The following is a 16,440-nucleotide window of genomic DNA, read 5'->3' on the forward strand; positions in this document are numbered from 1 at the left end:
TGCAAGGATTCTTCAATATACGCAAATCAATCAATGTGATACACCATATTAACAAATTGAAGGAGAAAAACCATATGATCATCTCAATCGATGCAGAAAAAGCTTTTGACAAAATTCAACACCCATTTATGATAAAAACCATCCAGAAAGTAGGCACAGAGGGAACTTACCTCAACATAATAAAGGCCATATATGACAAAACCACAGCCAACATCGTTCTCAATGGTGAAAAACTGAAACCATTTCCACTAAGATCAGGAACATGACAAGGTTGTCCACTCTCACCACTATTATTCAAGATAGTTTTGGAAGTTTTAGCCACAGCAATCAGAGAAGAAAAAGAAAGAAAAGGAATCCAAATTGGAAAAGAAGAAGTAAAGCTGTCACTGTTTGCAGATGACAAGATACTATACACAGAGAATCCTAAAGATGCTACCAGAAAACTACTAGAGCTAATCAACGAATTTGGTAAAGTAGCAGGGTACAAAATTAATGCACAGAAATCTCTTGCATTCCTATACACTAATGATGAGAAATCTGAAAGAGTAATTCAGGAAACACTCCCATTTACCATTGCAACAAAAAGAATAAAACACCTAGGAATAAACCTACCTAAGGAGACAAAAAACCTGTATGCAGAAAACTATAAGACACTGATGAAAGAAATTAAAGATGATACAAACAGATGGAGAGATATACCATGTTCTTGGATTGGAAGAATCAACTTTGTGAAAATGACTCTACTACCCAAAGCAATCTACAGATTCAGTGAAATCCCTATCAAACTACCAATGGCATTTTTCACAAAACTAGAACAAAAAATTTCACAATTTGTATGGAAACACAAAAAATCCTGAATAGCCAAAGCAACCTTGAGAAAGAAAAACAGAGCTGGAGGAATCAGGCTCCTGGACTTCAGACTACTACAAAGCTACAGTAATTAACACAGTATGGTACTGGCACAAAAACAGAAATATAGATCAATGGAACAACATAGAAAGCCCAGAGATAAACCCACGCACATATGGTCACCTTATCTTTGATAAAGGAGGCAAGAAAATACAATGGAGAAAAGACAGCCTCTTCAATAAGTGGTGCTGGGAAAACTGGACAGCTATATGTAAAAGAATGAAATTTGAACACTACCTAACACCATATACAAAAATAAACTCAAGGGCTTCCCTGGTGGCGCAGTGGTTAAGAGTCTGCCTGCCAATGCAGGGGACACAGGTTCGTGCCCCGGTCTGGGAAGATCCCACATGCCACGGAGCGGCTGGACCCGTGAGCCATGGCTGCTGAGCCTGTGCGTCCGGAGCCTGTGCTCCGCAACGGGAGAGGCCACAACAGTGAAAGGCCCGCGTACGACAAAAGAAAAAAGAAAAAAAACTCAAAATGGATTCAAGACCTAAATATAAGGCCAGACACTCTAAAACTCTTAGAGGAAAACATAAGCCCAACACTCTATGACATAAATCTCAGCAAGGTCCTTTTTGACCCACCTCCTAGAGAAATGGAAATAAAAACAAAAATAAACAAATGGGACCTAATGAAACTGCAAAGCTTTTGCACAGCAAAGGAAACCATAAACAAGATGAAAAGACAAACCTCAGTATGGGAGAAAACATTTGCAAGTGAAGCAACTGACAAAGGATTAAGCTTCAAAATTTACAAGCAGCTCATGCAACTAAATATCAAAAAAACCCCAACCCAATCCAAAAATGGGCAGAAGACCTAAATAGACATTTCTCCAAAGAAGATATACAGATTGCCAACAAACACATGAAAGAACGCTCCACATCACTAATAATTAGAGAAATGAAAATCAAAACTACAATGAGGTATCACCTCACACCAGGCAAAATGGACATCATCAAAAAATCTACAAACAGTAAATGCTGGAGAGGGTGTTGGGAAGAAGGAACCCTCTTGCACTGTTGGTGGGAATGTAAATTGATACAACCACTATGGAGAACAGTATGGAAGTCCCTTAAAAAACTAAAAAGAGCACTGGTATATGACCCAGCAATCCCACAACTGATCATATACCCTGAGAAAGCCATAATTCAAAAAGAGTCATGTACCACAATGTTCATTGCAGCACTATTTACAATAGCCAGGACATGGAAGCAACCTAAGTTTCCATTGACAGATGAATGGATAAAGAAGATGTGGCATATACATACAAGGGAATATTACTCAGCCATAAAAAGAAATGAAATTGAGTTATTTGTAGTGAGGTGGATGGACCTAGAGTCTGTCATACAGAGTGAAGTAAGTCAGAAAGAGAAAAACAAATACCGTATGCCAACATATATATATGGAATCGAAAAAAAGAAAAAAAATGCTTCTGAAGAACCTAGGGGCAGAACAGGAATAAAGACACAGACATGAATAATGGACTTGAGGACACGGGGAGGGGGAAGGGTAAGCTGGGATGAAGTGAGAGAGTGGCATGGACATATATACACTACCAAGTGTAAAATAGATAGCTAATGGGAAGCAGCCGCATAGCACAGGGAGATCAGCTTGGTGCTTTGTGACCACCTAGAGGGGTGGGATAGGGAAGGTGGGAGGGAGATGCAAGAGGGAGGAGATATGGGGATATATGTATATGTATAGCTGATTAACTTTGTTATAAAGCAGAAACTAACACACCATTGTAAAGCAATTATACTCCAATAAAGATGTTTTAAAAAACGCTAAAATAATACACACAAAAACAATAATTACTTCTTTGGATGATAGAATTTAGGGTGTTTTTTTTCCCTTTGTTTGCAACTTTCAGCCTGTATTGCTTTGCAATAAGGAAAAGAGTGATTTAAAAATAAAATAAATCATAAAAAATTTTATTCCCGTTAAAGCATTTAAAAATTTTATCCTGCTTTTCTCATAGGTTGTGCATTTAATGCTTCATCCAAATCACTAGAAATTCTAAATTACTATGGGTTTTGAAAATACTACTAAAATAAAAGCAAACATCTGAGCTATTTGCAGTTAATTATGTCCTTATACCATAAAATCTTTAAACAGTGAAAGGATTAAGATGCTTAATTTTTATAGGAAAAATGTTATATGTAAGAAAAATATGGAGAATAATGTAAAAGTAAATAAGCAGATGTTCTGAAAGCAAAGATCTCTATTAGTAACCTTTTAACCTTCTAGTTGTAGTCAAAAGTTAACAATAACTTCTAGATTTTGAAGAAAACTTCAGGCTTTACATTTCTTTCCAACTAGTAGAATATTTTTTAAGCTTTAAGGATCATTACCATAGGCTGGCTTCTCCAGGAAGCAGGTGATAGCATTTAGGGGGCACGATATTTCTTAGAGAAATAAGAACCTGGGATCCATACCTGCAGAAGGGAGGGGAAGGAAGCAGGATTAAGCAGAGAGAGAAGCTGAGCTGTGATGAATTTCCAGTGAAGTCCTCAGAGAACCCCACAGGGAGTGCTGAAGCTGGAAAGGTCTGTCAGATTTGTTCACATTGTGTCAAGCTGGTCGGCCCTGTATTCTCTTCTCTGTTAGTCAATGGAGGACCACCCCCAGAAGGGTGCGGCTTCTTGCAGCTGAGACAATTCTTGAAGGAGCCTACTGCTAAAAGCTGCTTGTTAACATCAATTCCAGCAGGTGAGCTAAGTCTTTCCTTGAAGGGGGATCTTGGTGTTACATCTCCATATTTACCACAATCGAACTTTCCTTTCTACTGGAAAATCCAACTCAATGCAATGTTCAGTAAGAAACAAATCTTTTTTTATACAAATATATACATATTTTATTGATTTTATTTTAATTATTATTAAATACAAATATAAAGACATAACATTACACCTCACTTTGTCCTGCACAATAATTAATAACTATGTCCTATAAATGGGTATGACCAAGAGAATCCCATGTTGTGGCAAGGTGGGCAAGGTGAAATTTACAAATAACACTCACTCAATTGTGGGCCTGCAGAAGCTAGTACTCAGGTGAATGTCAGTCAGGCCACATTTCCCAGGTGTGACAGCCTTTTCAATCCATTTTCAGACACTCTTCACATTTTTAAAAGTACACCCAACAGGTGCCCCTCACAGCCTCCTCGGTTTTCTCCTTCCCTTTTGTCTTTCTTTCTACGTTTCCTTCCATCTAGCTTTCCTTCCAATTCTCTCTCCTTCAAACTGGTATCCAGCACCTGCTCTGAGTTCAGCCACACACTGAACCGGAGAGATACAAAGATGAATATTTGTTCCAGGGGCCTTTATTTTTGCCTCTTTTCTCATTTTATTGAAACAAGTAAATCTTTATGTCCATATGTAATAAACATTGGAGATCTGGATTATTTTCCAGCATGATGAGGTAGAGAATTCAGGGCAGTAAATGACCCATTTATAAAAGGTAGTTAAAACATAATTATTTGAATTAAACAGGAGAGAACTAATGAGAAGTAGATGGTATTTTCTGGGGAAATGTCTAAAAAACTGCAAATATTGTATAAGAATAAAATAATCTCCTAGAATCTTCCTTTGCTGCTAAATCTGTTTAGAACTATAAGGATTGAAAATAGAATGTACCAACCAGTACTCTGGAAAGGGAAGCCTCTATACCCTGAGGGATGCAGCTCCCTTCATACACCCTCTGCGTAAGCCCATGGTGCAGGAGCAAGAGAATGCTGTACAGCAGGAACCATAGAGAGAATGAAAAACAGTGCAAAATACTAAAGAACAAGGTCCAGCAACAGAAAAATATGCCAGGCACAAAGACCTATTCTGCAAAATCAAAAGGCAAACTAACAACATGAAGACCACCTTTATTTTGGTTGGATTAGGTCATCGGTACTCCACATGACTCAGAACAGATACACATTCAGTAACCAAAAAATAATTAGAAGTATTATAGGTCTTCTGACAGGAATGTCAAAGGGAGAGGGGAGGGTGCATTCTTTTTTTTTTAATAAATCTTTATTGGTGTATAATTGCTTCACAATACTGTGTTAGTTTGTGTTGTACAACAAAGTGAATCAGCCATATGCATACATGTATCTCCATATCCCCTCCCTCTTGAGCCTCCCTCCCACTCACCCTCCCTATCCCATGCCTTTAGGTCATGGCAAAGCACCAAGCCTATCTCCCTGTGCTATGCTGCTGTTTCCCACCAGCCAACTATTTTACATTTGGTAATGTATATATGTCGATGCTACTCTCATTTCACCCCAGCTTCCCTGCCCCGCTATGTCCTCAAGTCTTTTCTCTACGTCTACGTCTTTATTTCTGCCCTGCCCCTAGGTTCATCAGTACCATTTTTTGTTTTTTTTTAGATTCCATATATATGTGTTAGCATACGGTATTTGTTTTTCTCTTTCTGACTCACTGCACTCTGTATGACAGACTCTAGGTACATCCACCTCACTACAAATAACTCAATTTTGTTTCTTTTTATGGCTGATTAATATTCCATTGTGTATATGTACCACATCTTCTTTAACCATTCATCTGTCAATGGACTCTTAGGTTGCTTCCATGTCCTGACTCTTGTAAAAACAGCTGCAATGAACACTGTGGTACATGACTCTTTTTGAATTATGGTTTTCTCAGGGTATATGCCCAGTAGTGGGATTGCTGGGTAATATGGTAGTTCTATTTTTAGTTTTTAAGGAACCTCCATACTGTTCTCCATAGTGGCTGTATCAATTTACATTCCCACCAACAGTGCAGGAGGGTTCCTTTTTCACCACACCTTTTCCAGCATTTATTGTTTCTAGATTTTTTTGATAATGGCCATTCTGACCAGTGTGAGGTGATACCTCATTGTAGTTTTGATTTGCATTTCTCTAATAATTAGTCATGTTGAGCATCTTTTCATGTGCTTCTTGGCCATCTGGATGTCTTCTTTGGTGAAATGTCTATTTAGGTCTTCTGCCCATTTTTTAATTGAATTGTTTGTTTTTTTGATATTGAGCTCCATGTGCTGTTTGTATATTTTGGAGATTAATCCTTTGTCCGTTGTTTCATTTGCAAATATTTTCTCCCATCCTGAGGGCTGTCTTTTCGTCTTGTTTATGGTTTCCTTTGCTGTGCAAAAGCTTTGAAGTTTCATTAGGTCCCATTTGTTTATTTTTGTTTTTGTTTCCATTACTCTAGGAGGTGGGTCAAAAAAGATCTTGCTGTGGTTTATGTCAAAGAGTGCTTTTCCTATGTTTTCCTCTAAGAGTTTTATAGTGTCTGGTCTTATATTTAGGTCTTTAATCCATTTTGAGTTTATTTTTGTATATGGTGTTAGGTAGTGTTCAAATTTCATTCTTTTACATGTAGCTGTCCAGTTTTCCCAGCACCACTTGTTGAAGAGGCTGCCTTTTCTCCATTGTATGTTCTTGCCTCCTTTGTCATAAATTAGGTGACCATATGTGGGTGGGTTTATCTCTGCGCTTTCTATCCTGTACCATTGAGCTAGATTTCTGTTTTTGTGCCAGTACCATACTGTGTTGATTACTGTAGCTTTGTAGTATAATTTGAAGTCAGGGAGCCTGATTCCTCCAGCTCCATTTTTCTTTCTCAAGATTGCTTTGTCTATTCGGGGTCTTGGTGCATTCTTAATAAACAGCACATCTTTAAAATCTTCTCAGACCATCATCATTCCTCTTAATATTCTCCAGCACCATAGCTATTCCCAGAAACTCTAACTTTTCAGAGTTCCCTGCCCTCCAAAACTTCTCTGACAGCTTCCCCATGTGCCTTTCCTCTCTATCTTCTCTCTTTCCTTCTTCTGTAGCTTATTGTTATGTAGCTCCATGTAGCCTTTCTGGTTTCATTTGTTTTGTTTATTTGTTTAGACTTATAATTGAATTTTGGATAGCAAACAATAGCCCCAAGAGGCCAAAAAGACAGAATCCTTTCTTTTAAGTGTAGGTGGACTGTCAAGGAGAAGAGGGAGGCTATGAATGTCCGTAAATTAGTAATTATGACTTCCTTACACAATTAGTTAATAATTTTATCTCTGTTACACTAATAAGAATAGTGTGCTTTATATTGGAGTTTCCCTATTAGATGTGGAGGATTTTCCTAGGGGTAACTGGGGTGTAGATCCACCTGTGAATTCTGAAATAATAGATATAGAGAAGCTTTCTGGAACTGCTTTGTAGACTATTATTCCTCTAAATTCTACAGAGATATAGGACAATTTGATGCTTAGTCCTTTTGAGATTAGAGGAAATATGTTTTTAAATCTGTATCTTATTGTTAATTTTTAGCTAGAATCACAGCACATTTGGCCCCCTACATCTAGCTTGGGGGGTGTTATTTACACCATTTAGAAGACCCGAGGTAAACTGGACATCATCAAAAACACAGCCAATAAAAATAACATATGACTAATTGGGGATTACTGTGGGCCAGGCAACACCATGGAGAATTTAAGGGTAGAGAAGCCAAAGGAAAGTTTTAGGGCTCAGGGGGTTAGATATTTACCATAATGAGGGACCAGCTTCCTGAAGGGGACAGTTACAGAAAGAATGGTATGCTGGTACGGCAGGCATTGAGAGAGCAGTTGGAAAAGGGCATTATGGATTACTGTTATTTCTCATCACTGCGATCCAAGCAATCCAGATTCATGTACAATTCAGGCATGCAATATATGTCTTCACAGTAAATGTTTCTATAAGCATATGTTATAAAAACTAGGAGTATAGGGCTTCCCCCGTGGCGCAGTGGTTGAGAGTCCGCCTGCCGATGCAGGGGACACGGGTTCGTGCCCCGGTCCGGGAAGATCCCACATGCCGCAGAGCGGCTGGGCCCGTGAGCCGTGGCCACTGGGCCTGCGCGTCCGGAGCCTGTGCTCCGCAGCGGGAGAGGCCACAGCAGTGAGAGGCCCGCGTACCGCCAAAAAAAAAAAAAAAAAAAAAAACTAGGAGTATAATTGTGACATCAACTAATTTCATAATGTTTTTACAAAATAAAGCCATCACATGCTTCATTCAACAAGTATTTGATGAGCACTCACTGCTTGCCAGGTGCTGAGCTAGGTTTGGAGTTGCAGTGGAAAACAGGTAGACAAGGCCCTAGAGGTGGGAGACAGACAGTAAATAAGTAAACAGATACATAAAGAAAAGGGACTGTTTCAGATAGTGTCAAGTGTTATGAAAATAATAAAATAGAAGATGACCAAGAGGTGGCTACTATCTTAGACGTGGTGGTCCGGAAGACACCTCTGAAGAGATGACATTTCAGCAGGGACTAAAACGATATGAAAGAGTTGTCCAAGAAGATAAGAAGATATCAGGCAGAGGGAACAGCTAGCAGAAAGACCTTAAATTCGGGACATGTTTAGTGTGTCAAGAGAACGTCATGAAAAAATTTTCAGGGACCAAGTCATGTGAGGCTTTATAGCTCTGGATTTTACTCTAATAGCAATGAGTAGATATTGGTGAATTTTAAGCTACAAAAGAAAATAATCTGATTTATGTTTTCAAAGGATCCCACAGGCTACTCTGTGGAGTATGAACCAAAGAGGTCAAGGGTGTAAGCAGGAATCAATTGAGAGGTTTTTACTACAGTCCAGGCAGACGATAAATAAAGGGAAGAGTGAAGACGGTAAGAGGGTATTGGAACTGGGCAATATTTAGGAGGTTTGGCCAACTAGATTCTTGATGGATTGGATATGAGAAATCAGGATTGGATATGAGAAATCAGGAAGAGTGGAACTCAGGTTGATTCTGAGGGTTTGGGCTTCATCAGTTAGTTATGATGATTCTAATAACTAAGATGGGGATAACTGGGGAAAGATGATGTTATGGAAGTGGTGGGAGTTGGGGTCCATAAACTACCTATGCTTACATGGATGAAAAGGAGCCTTGAATGCCCTTAAGTGGAATGAAAATTTTTGGTATATATTCACAGGGACTTTAGGTTGGGAGCATACACAAGTTTCATCAAATTCTTAAGAGAATTGGAAAAGTTATCTCCAGAAAGCAAAGTTAGACAATTCCTAACATATTACCCTCTGGATTTTCTTTTTCTTCTTCCTTTCTTTTCTGTTTATAATTATGTAAAAGCAGAAAAGAGAGTAGAGACTGAATTTTTAGTAAAGAAAAATATATGTAATTTCTATACATCATAGATCTCATCTTCTTTTAACAAAAAGAGTATTTATCAGCTAATAAGACACCATTTTCCTTTGATTAAAAAAAACTACCTTTCATCTGTGAGAGAATTTTCTGTCAAAAATATTATATGGCAAGATTGATAATATTAACATTATTTTCTAAGATGACATTTCATGTGAGATGATTTCCTTAATGAAGTTATGCAATCATTCCTATCTGTTGGAAAGACAATTTACACAGTAGCTAAAGAGAAGTCCAAATTTGAAATGAATGGCACACAAGAGAGCAGTTTTCACAGTCCAAGATCAGCCCTCAGAGGTTTACTTGAAGGATTATTATTATTTCTTTTACATATCAGAAGGGGAAAAATAATAAAAGAGGTGGGAAATATCATCCCCCAAATATATATCAGTTATTATAATACAAAAGTTGTAAAGAGAAAAATTCATATTAATTCCTTCTCCAGCTCCCCGTAACTAAATTATTAATTAACTAAGAAGAGAAATGACAACTTTTGGATCACTCAGAGAAGCAAGAAAGAATAGAAAATAATGTGTTAATGTTTTAGTCAAACTCAATTCCAGCCCCCAATTTCTTATTTTTCAAAAAGGGAATATCTTAGGATATTTAATAACAAGTTACAGCTGACACATCAAGGGAACAGAGATACTTCTTACCAAAGTAAGGTGCCAGACCCAAATTCAGATTTTGAAAGGAAACGTTCACAAAATTCCTGGACCTCTCAGGTCCTCCATCCCCGATGGGCAGGGATTAGAGTATGCCTGTTCCCTTTCCTCATACTCATTTGGATGTGCCTCCGAGAAGCCTACTGAGAGAACTTACTGTCTTACCTCTGCAGTGGTGAGGTAAAATGACTGTAGTCTTGACTCCTGTCCAGAGAAGTCAAGCAGCCAAGAGATTGGCTCACCAACTGCTTTGATGGTAATGGTGGAGAGTTTCTTTTGTTTGGGGATTGGCCTGCACTATCAAATTTGCCCAGGTAAAGTCTACATGAGGGTTTCCCATGGCCTGGAGGTGGGTAGTATATGAGGAAGAGCTCACCTTGGATTCAGTCCAACAGGGCTACAGAAAGGGATCAAGGGGCGTGATCCACAAGGATAAGATTTATGTGGAACCCCGATTTCTGGAGGTAGCAAGGGCAAGGAGAGTCTAAAGCTACCACTCAAATAGAGATCTATCCATTAGGAAACCAGAGGTGAGAGGCTCCAGTGATGGGACTCTTCCAAGTACCCACAAAAGCACCTATAAGAGAGTCAACCCTAAATATCTCTTGATGCCAGGACCTCATATCTAGCCCACCAAACAAAGTTCAAGTAAGGATTTTCTTATTATCTTTTTCTTTCTCCCTTTCATGCTCCAACCAAACCTGGAAAGGTCTAAAGCCAAGGTTAGCAAGCTGGCAACTAAATCCAGCAATAGCTGAGAGAGAGGAAAAGATGTAACTCAAGTTAAATGCAGAGTTTCAATTATTATACAGGAGCCAACACTCTAATTTCTGAATCCATACAGTGTTTGGGGCCTTCAAGTGTCTTCAGGAATGCTTATTATCTAAGAGTGAGTGGAAATCTTAGAACTCTAATTAAATGGTGGGGGGAAGCTTCCATCATTGAAAAAATTTAAAGAGATAATGGGAAGCAAAAAAACCCCCCTATATATATATATATATATATATATATATATATATATACACATTTTATTAGGTCTTATGCTTAGGGCTTGTTCAATGTAAAATGTAATGAAAGCGTAAAATATTTAATTTAAAGAGATAATGGGAAGCCAAAAAATGTGTTTTATTAGGTTTTATGCTTAGGGTTTGTTCGATGTTAAAGTAATTTAAAAAAATCATTCACATATAAAGCTTATACCAGCTCTATCCTATAATGCTCCCTAGAGTAAACAACTTATTCTTTACTCTCTCTAGACATAGCCTTATCCTCTCCTTTGTTCAACTACTGCCATGTCCTTCTAACTCATCAGAAACTGTCTTAGCATTCTGTTAGGTCAAGGGATGGGGGGGGGGGCACTATGCTTAGTGTAATTGCAAAACATTGTGGGTTTCCCCCAGCCTAAGTATTGTCACATACAAGGGTTTGAGCCTAACCTTTCTTACTAAGAAGTATGTAAAAGCATTACACAGAATAAAAAGTTCTATGGATTATATTAGCTTTCAATATCTTCATTTTTTTCTCCTTTGTTAGCATTGAGTTTGGTCAACAAAAATGGGGTATATCCAATATATCTAATATCCTCTCTAATAGATATTTCCAAGTCAAATAAAATACGGTCTGAGAAAAGGACCTAGTAACTGCAATTTTTGTGAAATAGTAAGAACAGAATTAAAGTTCTAGTGAGTTAAAGACTGAATGGGAGATAAGGAAATAGATATAAGAAATTAATACTAAAATATCTGGGAGCTCTGCAGTAACCAAATGAAAGATTTAGTGCTGTTGCAAGAACTAGACTGAATGAGTAAATGAATTCAAAGGTCAAAAGGAATTATTATTGATTTAATTTTTTAAAAGTATATCTCTTTTAAGTGTCTATGACCCTTAAGAAAGGTTCAAAAAACTGTATATGTTTTATACTCTATAAAACTCTATTTTTTTAACATCTTTATTGGAGTATAATTGCTCTACAATGGTGCGTTAGCTTCTGCTGTATAACAAAGTGAATTAGCCATACGTATACACATATCCCCATATCCCCTCCCTCTTGCGTCTCCCTCCCACCCTCCCTGTCCCACCCCCCTCTAGGTGGTCACAAAGCACCGAGCTGATCTCCCTGTGCTATGCGGCTGCTTCCCACCAGCCATCCATTCTATATTTGGTAGTTATACTCTATAAAACTCTTGAACAAAATGAGTTCTCAATAAACTTCATTTCCAACTATATCCTCCAATAAGTTATGTGTTCTGCACCATCTCAGAGTATATTCTCTGCCATGAGTCTAAGTAGGCTATGTAATGAGTGCAATGTGTACAAATGCTGTTTCATTCCAAAGCTGTAGCTTAGCTTACCATGTACAGAGTGATAGTCTAACACACATGCCTAGGACAATGATTTACATATTCTTACAATACCTTTTTCTAGAAGAGAATATTTTAGCTGATTAATTTATGATGTGGTAGTAATAAACAAAATAATACAGGAATAAGCTAATATAAACATTAATTTCCTTATTTTGAATTACTATTCAAATTATCTGAAAATTCTATTTCTCAGTAAGTGGTTACTGCTTTATGAAATATCAGTAATAAGTAACAAAGAAAATGGTTTAGGTAAATGAGAATTCAATACACTACCAACTTTCCTGCTGCATGAGTACCCTTGTTTTGGACAAGCAGGAAGCATCATTATCAAAGGCCCTTCTGATAATTCCACTGCCATTCTTATACCTGTAGATGATTAAAAGAAAGTATAAAAAAAAGAGCACTCAGTGACTCATAGTATAGCAGAAGCCCCTTAAAACATTTTTCTTCCTCTAGTACAAATGGTTGACAATGGGGGTCTTCAAAACATGATTCAACTATTTCTTAGGATTTCTATATATATATTTCTAAGAAAATAACCTTTCAGTGATACCCTTCAAATTAAAAACAGGGTGCATTAAAAGCAAAGCAAAATCATGTTCAATAGAAATAAGTTTTTTCCACTCACTATGAATTCAGGTATCAATAATATTAAAATTTGCTTCTTTCATTAACACAACTACTGTGCTTAATTATTCTTACTTAGTTATTCCAGTTACCAAGGCAGTGTTCTAGCACATAGCTGAGTGTGTGGGACAAATTAGGAACTTGGTAATTGTTACATGAATGAATAAATGAAGAAACTATAAATCCTTAGGAAGAAAGGCAATAAATCCACTTTTTTTTTTCTTCACATAGGCCTTGTTTCAGGACAATCATTACATGATCTGAGGCCCTTACTTTGACAATATTACATTTTAACTTAGAGATGAAGAACTTAGATGGTATATAGCTCTCATTCGTTCAGTCCATTTACTTTCATCATCTAGGAGAACTTCATTTTATCGTAGAGTGTAAGACCCCAATTTATAATGATTCTCAGAGTAACAATATTTTTAACAGTATGAAACTAAAAGAATATTTGACGTTAGTTTTGGGGATTATAAGGCTGTGAGTGAGAATAACTTTATGCCCCACTTCAGGTAATTCATATGTCATAGGAATTAGCAATCTAGCTATTGTCTTTCCTAAAAAAAATAAATTAACTAACAAATATTCAGAGAGTATATATTGAGCCAAAGGACCTATTAGGAAATATAAAAAAGGGTAAGGTGTAGACATCTGAATAGTTGATGGTAAAATATCCCCCTTAAAAAAAAATCTTTTCAAGATCAAGGTGGCAATAATATATAAAGATGGAATGTCCAAGAAAGGAACTTTATAAATGTTCCCATCTGAGACATGGATACAGCAGTCATGCTGAGCCCTTGAGGGGATCTTGAATCCAGTGATCTGATTAAATCTGTATGTTTAAAGGGGAAAAAAACCCCAAAACTCCTCTGGAGATCATACGGATAAAGGACTATAGTTAACAAGACCGTTGTGTTGTATTATTTTCTTTGTACATGAAAGCTAGTGAAACCTGCTAAGTTGGGTTATAGAATCAATAAAGTAATTAAAGTTAGACTGAATCTTATAGAAACAGTGTCAGCTGCTACCTTCTCTTATACAAAGGATACCAAAAAGCCTCCGCTTCTTTCACATATTCCCCCCCATGGAAGGATCTCCCACACTCACGCTTGAGTTTTTTTACTAGAAGCTAGAGCCTTTTATTCATTTCACAATTAGAGATAAAAACTAAAAGTAAATGCCCTGAGAATCAACACACTGACTTAAAATCACATCAGCTTGTAAAATGCAGGTATCGAAGCTATGCCCGAGATCCAGTTTTGATAGGTACTGTGAGGGGAAAGCAGAAGGGTACTTAGTACCTGTAATAAGAAGAGGCAATTAAAAGAAAGGGAGTGGGGGATGCAGAAAAGGGAGGTTAAGAACTAAAAAAAAACCCCAATTATTTCAACGTTCTATCCTTGGGGTGGCTCCAGAAGAGGAACTGCAGAGAAGAAGCATTTTCTTAGGACGTACTAGTAAATCCAATTTAATGATTACTTCTTGCTAACCTATATCATTATAACAAAAATTATAGATGATGAAGAGTATCAGAAAGTTAGTATCACAGCAAATGCTGAGGTAAATTACCTCTTGAGTAACTATATTAACAGAGAGAAGCGGGATGATTATAAAATAGCACTATAAAGTGCTAGACTTCTTAATTATATTTGTTCATTTTATGCTTAAAGTAATAAACTACACTAAAATGTTTATTAGATTAAATGTAATGTGGTATTCAGGATTGAGTCCTGGAACAGAAAAAGGTTATTGTTGAAAAAAACTAGTGAGATCAAATAAAGTCTATAGTTTGGTTAAGAGCACTGTAGCAACATTAATTTCCTAGTTCTGACAAATGGTTATACAAGACGTTAACTTTAGGGCAAGCTGAGTAAAGGGTATATAGGACTCTGGGCTATCTGTAACTTTCCTGTAAATTTAAATTATTCCAAAATAAAATGATTATTAGAATGCTTATTAGTTATTTTTATTAGAATAACTCTAGTTTACAACATTAAAAATATCAAATTGTATGTATGCCACTGGCTCATTTGAGACTATCGCTTATTATGCAAAATTCTCTAGTGCCTGAGTTTAATGGTTTGCCTGTACTTTAATCTGAGCAGCCATGGGGAAGGCATTCTATCCACTCAGTGGCAGAACTAATAATAGTTTCTGTCAGTAATGACTTATGCATCAGGGTCATTTCACCTCATGTTCATTTTAGCCGAACATTTAAAGGGGACGATTTACATTTCATGTTTCTTTTACTATTACTTATCTATTACTTTTTCTTTTACTGGTAACCAGAGCTGTAATAAATATTTCAGGGACTGATGGTGTTTTGTTCAAGAAAAATATTATGTTTTCTTATTTGTTTATAGTACCTAATGTTCCTCAGTATTTTGAGATGTTTTTATATCAACTTCCCATTTATTTTTATCTGCTGTTATTATGTTCCCATGTAAATGTTATGACAAGGAAAACAGTTTGGGCTTGTGTTCACTAATAAAAAAAATAAACCTTAGAAAATAAATAAACAGATTGGGCTCAGCATAATTCTGAGATTGTAAGACCTAGTAAAGATAATAATCCAAATGGCAGCAAATGTTATTAAGATTAAACTAAACACCTACTTAGTAACAACCTAATTTCTTCCTTCCTTCCTTCCTCCCTCTCCCTCTCCCTCCCACTCCCTCTCTCCCTTTCTTTCTTTCTTTCCCCTGCCGCGTGGCTTGTGGGATCTTAGTTCCCTGACCAGGGGTTGAACCCGGTCCCTCGGCAGAGAAAGCGCCGAGCCCTCACCACTGGACCGCCAAGGAATTCCCATCCTAATTTCCTGATTAATTAATCATTACAGGTTAAGTGACAATTATAGTTTTATTGATGGGGGTGGGGTAGAGGGAGGTTCAGTAGCAGGAAGGGAATCAAGACTGAAAGGGACGGTTCTTACACCGTGTATTTCCTAACAATTACTGTCATAAGTGAGGGGTAGAAATAGGAGAAGGATTCTCAGTTTTGAGTTCAGAAAGATTATTAGGCTGGCAGCGTAGTGCAGGGCCGCCTAGCAGGGCTGTGTACCTCTGTCCACCGCGCGAGGGCAGCGGGAGACGGGGTGGGTGGGGCGGACGGAGACCCAGTCACTCTGCTGGTCCTGCCCAGCTCGAGAAAAGGGAATCTAATTCTCACAAAGGCGCGCTGCAAATGAGAGTTGAATAATGACCCATAGTATCTACCGGACCCCTAGAAGCTACTATCTAACAAACAGTTGCAAGATTCCTTCCCCACAGAACACAGTGAAATTCTTACAGATCTCAGATCCTGACCTTTGGGTCCCAAATTTTAAATTCATTGTCTCTTGGAAGATTTTGCTGGATATTACTCAGCTGGTCAATGAATTAACAGCTTTTTTCCCAGTTGAGTTTCTGAGTCTTTTACGAGTTTGCTTTTACTGTCCGTGGGAGGTGTTTTGTTTTGTTTTTCCACTCTGCTTCGCCGAGAGTAAAGATTGAGGTATCTTGTGGTTTCCTTAATTAGCATAAAAACTCCTCCAAGGCAGTAGAGTCTCCAGTGCCATCCTATTCAAAATATTCCTGAGGCAGCTACTCCGCACCTGACTGTCCCCTGTCACATTGCCGCTCAACATTTCCTCAGCGTTTCACTCCGCTTGCTTCTTAACAGACACCACCTTCCCCTTCCCGTGGGGCAC

The 16,440-nt window shown here is 37.6% G+C and overlaps 1 long non-coding RNA gene across 2 annotated transcripts in view; it reads right to left on the reverse strand.

Annotated features, from left to right (window-relative positions):
• LOC113618338 (uncharacterized) overlaps positions 1–16,420 on the reverse strand; it is a 112,609-nt gene extending 96,189 nt beyond the window's left edge. For both annotated transcript variants that reach the window (XR_003431976.1, XR_003431977.1), the window contains exons 1-2: positions 16,041–16,420; positions 12,396–12,488 (exon numbers count right to left, since the gene is read on the reverse strand). This is a non-coding gene — a long non-coding RNA (uncharacterized LOC113618338). The remainder of the gene's footprint in view (positions 1–12,395; positions 12,489–16,040) is intronic.
• Between the last annotated feature and the right edge of the window lie 20 nt (positions 16,421–16,440).

Source organism: Aethalodelphis obliquidens, unplaced genomic scaffold (genome assembly GCF_003676395.1).
Source record: "Aethalodelphis obliquidens isolate GAN/ISIS:26980383/991018 unplaced genomic scaffold, ASM367639v1 scaffold5, whole genome shotgun sequence".
In the NCBI taxonomy this organism is placed as follows: domain Eukaryota; kingdom Metazoa; phylum Chordata; class Mammalia; order Artiodactyla; family Delphinidae; genus Aethalodelphis; species Aethalodelphis obliquidens.